Source organism: Monodon monoceros, unplaced genomic scaffold (assembly GCF_005190385.1).
Source record: "Monodon monoceros isolate NGI ecotype Baffin Bay Population unplaced genomic scaffold, NGI_Narwhal_1 Super_Scaffold_3, whole genome shotgun sequence".
NCBI lineage: Eukaryota > Metazoa > Chordata > Mammalia > Artiodactyla > Monodontidae > Monodon > Monodon monoceros.
The window spans coordinates 49,270,796-49,281,931 of NW_021703780.1; positions in this window are offsets into that span (position 1 = coordinate 49,270,796).

The window sequence follows — 11,136 nt, forward strand, 5'->3', positions numbered from 1 at the left end:
AATTATACTCCAATAAAGATAAAAAAAAGAAAAAGTACACTGATATCGTAAAATGAGTATGGGAGGACTTTGGACTCCAAAAGAAATCTGTTTTCACTCACTGATTAACGATATGACTTTGGCCATATCATTTAGCATCTCTGAGGATCAGTTTCCTCAGTCGATAAATGGAAATGCTTATGTACATTCACATAAGAATTTTAAGAATTAAGTAATATAAATAAATAAAAATATATCCATTTTTACATAATATTGATAAGAACGCAGTACAACTTATTTTACTTTCCCCTAAATATTTTCCCAAAAACACTTTTCCTGCCCTAAAAGTTTGACAATTTATTTATTCATTCATTCATTCATCATTCATTCACTCATTCCTTGGATATTTATTAAACATCAATTCTTGCCAGGTTCAAGGCTAATTTCTGGCTATCCCACTACCAGTAACACATAGTTGGTGTATCTAAAGGCATTTGGTGTAGTCAGGATAAGTAAAGCAGGGGTTGCAAGCTGGCAACTGAATTAACAGACTTATTTGTCTTTGCTTATTTTTTTTTTTTTTGGCATACACACTTTTGTAATATTTTAGATTTGAGTGCTTTTGGAAGGACATTTGATCTTCAATTAGCCAAAAGTCTACTGTTTTCTACAATTTTTACCCTGGCTTATCTCTCATTTCTTTTACTTTTCTGAACCCTAAAAAGTTTTTTGTGTGTGACCTGCATGTAAACAATAATAACTATAGAGTAGAAAGAAAGAGGATTAATGCACACAGGTTCAATGTGCTAAAAGAAAAACAGGATAATGATGTTACCTTTAAAGTGAATAAAATAGAGGAAATGGTCCCTAATGTGTCTCACTGATGGGATCTACTTTGGCTTCCTGTCATCTAGATCCAAATCCCATGAGAGAAGAAAGCAATCACGTTCCACTATATCTCTGAGAAACATCTGCCTCTCGTATACAGATACAAGAAAACTTGGCTTGAACTCAAATTTCAAGATGAATAATTCAAGTGTAGTACATTTTGAATTATTTTAACTCAAAAATTCATTAACTGGAAAACAATCTTAAAACCATGTTAATAAAGGACATTCAATCATCTAACAGCATTTGTTTGCATTTCAATTTCATTTTCTTTCATCTGTCATATATCTTATTTGGACTACGGAATGATTTTGCTTTAAGTAGTAAAAAAAAAGACAGAATTTGCCTAGGTGTGGGCAGAGTTGTAATAGGAGTCCTAGTGTGAGGCTGGGATCCACCCTGGGCCTGGGTGCCTGTGAGTGTGGCTGTAGGTTCCGGCCTAAATCTCAATGGGGAAAATTCTGGTTCATACAGCTGACTGGCACATCCAGGACAGTTAACAGCAGTACTACAAATTTCCAATTAATAGCTCCCAGTTATCACCTGGAAGAATACCTGGGATGCAGGGGTTACCAGCACTTCCATACCCGCCTGACCATTTCCTTGCCCAGACTTACCTGACTCTCTATGTCCACTTTTGCCCATCCCCAGGTGTGAGAATAGGTGCTACTTGGAGAAAAGAGGCCAATCATCAGTTATATTGTATACAAATTTTGTTATTATGGGGCATTCTCACAGGACTTTGCTATATATATATCATGTTCCTTTAGAAATTAAGTTGCCCTTGTGCTGTCTTTCTGAGACTATGAAGTGTCTGAGGTCAGGGATTCTACCTGGCCTCTTCTTCCCAATGCATTAAATATAGCATTAATTGTAGTAAATACTCAATAAGTGTCAGTTTATAAATAAATACAGTTGATGAATGATCAATATAGAATTAACATCAGCAATCCTCCATCCATGACCATCTTTATGACCTGGGGAAGTCATTCAATGCCCAGATTCTTCCTTTAAAAAGTAGGGATCAAAAGGAAAAAAAGTAGGAATCCTAATACCCTAGCCATCACACAGGGCTGTTGTGAGGACCAAATCAGACAGCTGGTGTGAAAGCACAATTGCAGTGATAACACTATAGAAGTGACAGGTGGACTAACAATTTTAATACTTATTGACAAAAATTCTTGTGAGACTTGGCAGGAGATGTCCTCGTTCACTGGGGCCACCTCACAGGCATGATGTTTATGCAATGTCTTCCACCGTGATTTGTACTCTTTAGGGATAAATAATACAGATGGTCTTTACGGTGGAGTTAGTCCTTCAATGTATGTTTTATTCTAGTTTAAAAGTTGAAAGCTAAAATTATTCCTGGCGGGATTACCCATAATAATATACAAATACAGTCTGTGGTGCAGAGCAGAGATAGGTCATAGACATACAGAGGTGATGTGCCTCAAGCCAGGATTGCTTTGAGGATGAAAGAGTGTCTTTCTCTCATTTCCACTCTTACCCTCTCCTGATCTTTAGAGAAGGTATACTTACAGTATCTTTCCTCTTCCTCTTTGCTTTCAGATCATTAACAAGCTACCAGATGAAATCTGTACACTAGGTATATCAGTTTCTAGGACTGCCATAGCAAATTACCACAGATGGGTGGCTTCAAACAACAGAGATTTATAAAGTCCAAAGTTAAGGTGTCAATAAGGCTGCACTCTCTCTAGGACCCTAGGGGAGAATCTGTCCTCTGCCTCTTCAGCTTCTGGTGGCTCTAGGCATTCCTTGGCTTGTGGCCACATCACTCCAGGCTCTGCCTCTGTCTTCACATGTCTTTTCTCCCTGTAATTCTTTTTTTAATTTGGGCTTTTATTAGGACACTTGTCATCAGATTTAGGGCCCACTCAGTAATCCAGGGTGATCTCATCTCAAAAACCCTTAACTATATCTGCAAAGATCCTTTTTCCAAATAAGATCACATTCACAGGTTCCATGGATTAGGATGTGGACATATCTTTTGGGACCCATCATTCTACCCACAAGGCAAAGAACTTAAAAGTGGATTGGAATTCCTCAAAGCCAAGATAATTCTGCTAGCTCGTCTTTTGTTTAGAATAGATAAAATGCTCTGAACATAAACATGGCAGAAAACTCCTAACTTTCTTTTAGTGAGGATAATCCTTTACCCAGCCTCTTTGATGATTTTATTTAGGGATTATTATCAAAATCCAGACTATCTTCCAAGCACTTTCTGGGACAATCAGTAGGGTAGAACCATGAATCTCCATGAGCCCCAGTGATATTAATAAACTATAATAAACACAGAAGATTCATTCATGAAATGAATGCAATTATACTGTAAGAAATGAGACTGGTTTTCTCTTTTCCAAACTCCATTGAGTGGGCAGCATATATTAGGCAGTAGAAAGGCTGGAAATCTTTACACGCAGACTGATCAGAGCTCAGATTCTCATTCTGCCACTTACTCAGTGTGGGCCCTGCAGGCAAGTTGTTTAACCTCCCTGAATCTCAATTTCCTTGACTATGAAACTAATAATATCAATAGATAATATTTATAGAGTACACACTATGCACCAGATAGTCTTTTAAATGTTTTCACATATGTTCATTCTAAATCTTTATAATAGCATTATGTAGTAGAGCGAACTTCTAGTGGCCCACCCATTATCTCTCCATTTTTCTTCCTCAATAATGAAGTTTTAAATGGGCTTAGTGGCCACCCAGACAGGGGCTACATTGGCAGAAATAGGTGGTCATGTGAGTGAGTTTCCTCTCAAGTGATTTGAGCATATCCTGTATCACTTCCCTAAAAGATAATTCCTTGCTTTGGGTTTTCACCAACATAGCAGGGACTCGATATCCACCCCCTGGACAAGGACAGTACTCAGCAATTTATAGTAACCACTTCTACTTCTACAGATTAGTTGGCATTTCCTAATATACTCTGTTCATCTGGCTATTTTCACTCAATATAGTTAGAGATTCATCCTCATTGTTGAGTACCAATACCTCATTCCTTCCTATTGATTACTACTAGTCAATTGTATGGATATACCAAAATTTGTTTATCCGTTCACCTGTTGATGGATTGTTGGGTAGTTTCCAATATGGGGCTTTTACAAATAAAGCTACTATGAACATTTGTGTGCAAGTGTAGGCTTTCATTCCTCATGAATAAATACCTAGAAGTGGTTGGGTTATATGGTGGGTGTATGTTTTACTTTTCAAGAAACTTCCAAACTGTTTTCCAAAATCATTGTACCATTTTACTTTCCTCCCTGCAGTGTATGAAAATTCCAGTCATTCCACATCCTCACTGACACTTGCTATGATCCATCTTTAAATTTTAGATATTTTAATAGATGTCTGGTATCTCATGTGGTATTATTTGCATTTCCCTAATGAGTAATAATATGGAGCATATTTTTATATATTTGTATATGTTTATGTAGATTAAGTACCTATTCAAACATTTTATAGGCTATACATTATTTCAATTATACCCAATGGTCAAACAAACATTGTACATGTGCTTTAAGCAGTAAACTTAAAGTCAGAAGTGATACACATCATGAGTAGTTATACTCTGTCACAACTTCATTAAACAATTTTTTCCATCCTGAACATTAGAGTCAAATGTATACTTAGAAGCAAAACTTTTTCTAATGGAAAGCATAGCTTTCCATTAGAATTTTTAAATTTTCTTATCAATATTTCTGTCTGAGACACCTCAGGGGCCCTCTGGAAAACTCAAAGTTAGCTAGAGAAAGAAACTTACAATCTGTTATCAAGAACAGTTCAATATTCCAGGAGAACTCTGTTCTCCTAACAGAGAGAAAAAACCAAATTCAGTCTTGTCTCAGTTTACTGTTTATAACAAAATTCATTTATCTAATTAATTTCAATCTAACCTTAATCCTGACAAAGTACAAAATTCTTTTCTCAAAGTTCCTTTTTAACAAACCTTTTTTCACTTTCTGGATCCATATTAATTTGTCCCTTACTTTCCCCATACATAAGCAACCAGCTCTAGGACAAAATTATTCTTGTTTTTTTCCTCAACAAAAATATCTCCAGTCTTTATATAACTTCTCTCACTGACAACACATATCCTACTTGTTTTACATACTGAAATGCTTCCTTTATCATTTTTACATATCACAATTTTTAACCCTTGAAAACCTTAACAAAACCAAGAAACAAGTAATTGAACTACTTGTTGTATCATCATTTTCTGATTGGCAAACTTAAGAACATATTCCATGACCTCTAAAACCATACATTTTTCTCATAGCACAATTTCTCTTTAATGTGGAAAAAGATACATGTTTAATAAACCCAAACCCTCTTCCCCCTTCCCCCACCACGCTTGAAGTTTTACTAATTAAACCAAGGCTGAAGTCTCAGGCAAAGTGGGCTGTGTTTGTATTTCAAGGACATGATAAGTTAACTTCAAGCTTTCTCCTAGGTGTTTTTTTGTTCTCTCAGGGTCAGAATTCTGAAAACAGTATTTTATCAATCTAGCTTTCTCTAACTGCATATGTAAAAAGAACTAGTTTTGGAGTTTCAAAAGAGTTTCATCTTAACCAATTTTCTCTGGAGTGTGAAGAATATTATTGGTGGCCACACAGCGTTTTTGTTTTTGTTTTTGTTTTTTTAAAATCATCTTTCTTTTTCTTTAGTCATAGTTTTAAAGCTAAAAGTTTTCTTAATGATTTGAACCTGAATTTCCCATTTTGCAAAAGGTAACAAGAATACCAATCACACAAATGGAATACACACACACGCCAGAAGACAGAACCGTTACAAACCCTCCAGAGGATGAATGATATGGAGTCCCAAACGAACGAAAGATCCTCAGTGTCTGACACATGTCAGAACCAACTGGCAAAATGTCCAAATAGAACTTCATGCTCAAAAGAGAAGTTTGCCGGGTGCACACCGGTGGACTTACTTGGTCTTGTTGCTCATCGGCTCTTCCAGAGGCGTGTTTCCGTTCTACCAAGGAAAGCATACATTGGCAGCCAGTGTCGAGCCGGGGAGAAACAGGGAGAAGGCCCGAAACAAATGGTTTCGGCAGCTCCTAGGAACATCCCCCTAAATCCCCCTCTCGGGGCCAGCAAGCCAGAGAAGCAGGCTCCTCGCAGCCATCCCGGCGGCGTGTCGTCAAGGCAGCAGCTGTGCTTGGAAAAACCCCAGGAGCCAGATATCGCGAGAGCCCAGCCTCACATTGGGAGCCAAAATCTGTTAGTGAAAGTGGGTCCAGGTGCTTGCCGCTCAAAAGCCAATAAAGAGGCAAGTTTGGTGAAAAGGAAAGTTTGCTTTATCTCAAAGGCCGGCAACCTGGAGGGGAGGGCAGACTCCTGTCCAAAGGCCGAGTCCCACACACACACACTGACAATCAGTGGGCAAGAGCTTTTATAGACGGAGGGAGGGGGCTACATGCAGAAACAGCACAGTCAGCCCTGACAGTCATCTTGAAACTGGTCATTGGTGGTCTGACCACCATCATCTTGATTGTTTTAAGTACAGTTAATCTTCAGTTCCAGGGTTGGTTTGTTCCCGTCTCTCTGAGGCCAGTTCTTGGAATTGTGGCAGCTTATGTCATGGCTACAGTCTGGTCATCATGTAGTTAACTTCTTTCACCTGGTGTGGGTTTCAATCTCTACAAGACAGCTCACAGGATATGGCTCAGAATATTATCTATAGCCCATGAAGAGGAACTAAAAGTCCTTGACTTTGCTTACCGACTAAACTGTTATTGTTGTGTTCTGTTTGACCACTTTGTTTCTGCATTTTCTCACTTCTCTGTAAACTTATTCTTTGGCTAAAGTTTTTCTACAGGCAAAAAGGCAGGCTGAGGACATGGGGGGCAAGGACAATAGGGTCCTGCTCCGTTTCAAAAGTGTACCTGAGAAACTACTAGAAACCTCCCTTTTAGAAAGAAGGAATTGTTTGCATAAATCTAAGTGTTGTAACCTCCCCCCAATTCTATTGTTTTATAGAAAAAATTGTGCCTCCCCCAGAAAGCCCCCAAATTCTCCAGCAGTATACAGCTGTTGGGTGTGAGTCAGTCTACGCAGATATGAACTACCTGGGCTTTAGCCTGTGTGTTAATTAGCATGTTAGATCATGGGGCACAAGGATGAGCCATTCACAGGTTCAAATCCCAATTCTACAACCTACCATTATGTGGTTGCCTCATTTATATAGAGATAATATATTTTAGGGTGGCCCTGAGAATTCACACATGTTAAACACTTGTTTCTGTCTTGTCCAATTAATGGTAGCTGCTAAGATTATGAATATCAATATCTACTGAACCCAGGCATCTACAAGATCCTAGAAATCACTTCTATAAACTCCTGGACCAGAAAATGTGTCCTACTAGATGGTAGGTAATACTGTGATGTCAGTAGGTGAGCATGGAGACAATAATAGTAAGAATTATTAGGGTTTTTTGAGCATTTACTAAGTACCAAGTCCTGTGCTAAACATTACACATGTGCAATATCTTTTTTCATTGAAGTATAGTTGATTGACGATATTGTGTTAGTTTCAGGTGTACAGAAAAGGGATTCAGTTACATACACATATTTTTTCACATTATTTTCCATTGTAGGTTATTACAGGATATTGAATATAGTTCCCTGTTCTGTACAGTAAATACTTGTTGCTTATCTATTTTATGTATAGTAGTTTGTTAATCTCAAACTCCTAATTTATCCCTCCCCAACACTTCCCCTTTGGTAACAATGTTTGTTATCTATGTCAGTGAGCTTGTTTCTGTTCTGTATATAGATTCATTTGTACTGTTATTTAGATTCCACATATAAGTGATATCATCTAATATTTCTCTTTCTTTATCTGACTTCACTTAGTATGATAATGTCTAAGTCCATCCATGTTGCTGCAAATGGCAATATTTCATTCTTTTTATGGCTGAGTATTTTTCTGTTTTATATATTATACACAACACACACACACACACACACATATCACATCTTCTTAAGCCAATCATCTGTCAATGGACATTTAGGTTGTTTCCATGTCTTGGCTGTTGTATATAGTGCTGCTCTGAACATCGGGGTGCATGTATCTTTTCAAATTAAAGTTTTCATCTTTTCTGAAGATATGCCTAGGAGCGGGATTGCTGGATCATTTGGTAACTCTATTTTTAGTTTTTTTAAGGACGCTCCATACTGTTCTCCATAGTGGCTGCACATGTGCCTCCTGATGACTCCAGGAGTGCTAGTGTTATCCCACTTCACAGGTAATGAGACCGAGGTATAATAAATTAAGTAAATTGCCCAAGATCACAGGACTGGAAAGAGGTGGAGCTCAGATCTGAACAAAGGCCTAACTCTGTGGCTGACCTCTTCACCAATGAAGTATAAGAACAAACACTTGTAAAGCATTTGCTAGATGTGATCTCTCGTTACTAATTCAAGAGAGATTATTATTCTTGCTTTTAGTCTTAATGTAGTTCTATAAAATAAACACTGAGTATTATCTCATATCACTGAGATATTATCATGTGAGTGAAAAACTATTACCTGGACACTCAGAATGAAGTATGGCCCTATTTCCATTAGTTATATGGCTTGTTGGAAGCTGTTATTATGAAATCATCCCCAGTCCATTTAAATAGGACAGACTGTAAATTTGAGTGATCTCACTGTCTCTACTTAGACAATATCCCAGTGTTTAGTGGGGGTTGGATGATAGGGTGGGGAAGGAAGAGGGAGAGAAAGGGGGCCATAAATCTATCCCTTATTTTCGCACCACTGGCGGCTGGAAGCACTGCAGGAAAGCCATCTAAGTTGGACTCGGTTTGGAGTGGACAGAAGACTTTTTACAATTCTGCTGTTTACCTAAGAGAAGCATCTTGTGGTCATCCTGGAGGAATTCACTTTCCTGCTCGGTTTGCCATGGAAGAGAAGGAGGGCCTTACAAACAGAGCCCTTGGGTTTGCTCAGCTGTGAGATTTCCATTAACCACCCAAAAGTTCGCCTGGGCACACCGTGTATTTGCTCAGCCCATGGTGGCATCTTCTCAAGACCCACTGTTGTCTGGAGAGCCTTCCAAAGTCCTGAGTCTGTAATAAAGCAAACAGCTTGCACAGTCATTACTGTCAGGCTCTGGTTTTATTACACAGCCTCTGAATATCACCGGTTGAACTAAATCTCAAGACCAAACACCATGCATGATAGGTAAATATGTTCTCATACCTGTGGGCACCTTAGCTACTTCCTGCAAAATATTTCCTCTCCGCCAGGCTACTGGAAATTTGATTATAAACTGCAGATAGGGAGAAATTCACTATCTGAGCTTTATTGAGGAACTTTTCCCTAACTAGTAACTGTAAAATATTTTCCAATAAGAGTTCAGATTAGGGTACATAGTAATCCTATGTATGTGTGTGTGTGTACATATATACAATATAGCCTATGTATATATCCCATGTATGTGTATATATCTCCTACATATGTGTGTGTATATATATATATATATATATCTCTTATATCCATAGCTAGCAATTATTTACACAGTCTGGCTTTTCAAAATCACTTGCCCATGTATTTTTTCATTTGCTTGGAACAAGTCTCATTATTATCTCATTTTATTTATTAGAAAACTACTGCTCAACATTGTTCGAGGATTTTGCTAAGATTTGTCATCTAGTGAGTGGGGGAATCAGGGTGTCTGTTGTTCTGCCTCCATCTTCCCACTCCTCATTTCCATATACAAACCCACTAGACCTTTGCTACTCAAAGGGTGGTCTGTGGAGCAGCAGCATCCCCATCACCTGGGCACTTGTTAGAAAGGCAGAGTCCCAGGCCCCATCCAGACCTACTGAATCTGAACCTGAATTTCTAACAAGGTCTCCAGTTGACATTAAGGTTCAACTGGAGACCTTGTTAGGTCTAATCATCCTACAACTGCCTGATCATCCTACAAGTGACTCACAAGTACAGCATGTCCTGTCTCCAACTGAACAATATATTACCACGTGATGGCATTTGAAATCATGTGTACTGAATACCAACAGGGAAGCTGACATTATGCCATTTAAGATATTATACAGGCTTAAGGTCTATAATTTTATCTACACTTCTTGAAAATCCCAGTTTGGGTACAAATACAACTGTATCAACAATTGCCTGTGTACCCACGTAAGCAAGGGAATGATGCTGTGTGTCTCTCCCTGCTTGGGTAACAACGCCCCTTGGCATTAGCCTGGTGTAATATGGGGGTAAGCCACATGAAGATTGAGCCAGATATTCCATTATGGACTTTCTACTTGATGCACACTTTTAAATTAAAAGATCAATGCCAAGTAAAGGCTTGTGGAATTGTAGTCCTCCTGCCATAAATTGTGCTGCTTCATAATGGATTATATTTGATGTTCCTAAGACAAATTGTCTACTGGAAATCAATGCCATGTCCAATAACTTTGCTGATAACCAGTTAAAGGAGCTCAGATAAGTTATTTAAATTCCTTGGTGCTTATTTTTCTTGCCTGCAATGTTAGATCAAGTAATCTCTATGCATCTCATCCAAGCACAGACTTGGAATTTTAAATGGTACCGAAGATTTATAGAGTCTGGAAGAACAAAGTGAATTCACAGCCAAATAATATCTTTCCCCTCCTGCATTCTTTCGTGAATGGAATCTCCTAGGCCCTTCATTAATTACACTTAAGGCAACCATTTCCTTTCTTTTCCCTAGCAGGAGAGAGCTTCTAAAATCTCAGCAATGTAGAGCTTGGACCTCAAATGAAGTCTGCATGATTGAATGCCGAGGAGTTGCTGAAGCACTCCAAGGAATTCATAGTATAATCACAGGGCCAGATGCTGGAAAGCTACAGTAAGTGGCCAAGGGGAGGAGATTTTTGGTGAAAAATTACACAACAGCAGAACCTGGATCCTGAGAAGTAGATAATACTCCTTTTCGTAATAGGAATATTCTTTTAAAATAAACTCCAGAAGAATGGCTCATTTTCAGTGTTCAAAGTGATCTAGGCCCTTTTGTTCTTAATCAAGGATTTCCCTCTCAGTTTCCTGTGCAAACATGGCTAGTCCATGAGCAGACATTTTAGATAAGACCCAGATTCCTGGGATGAGGGGATGCTGCCCAGCTGGTGCTGGTGTCTGAGGTCACCAGCCTCCTAACCTCAGACCCCCGTCACCTGGGATTGTAATTAAGGGTGTGTGTGTGTGTGTGTGTGTGTGTGTGTGTGTGTGTGTGTGTGTG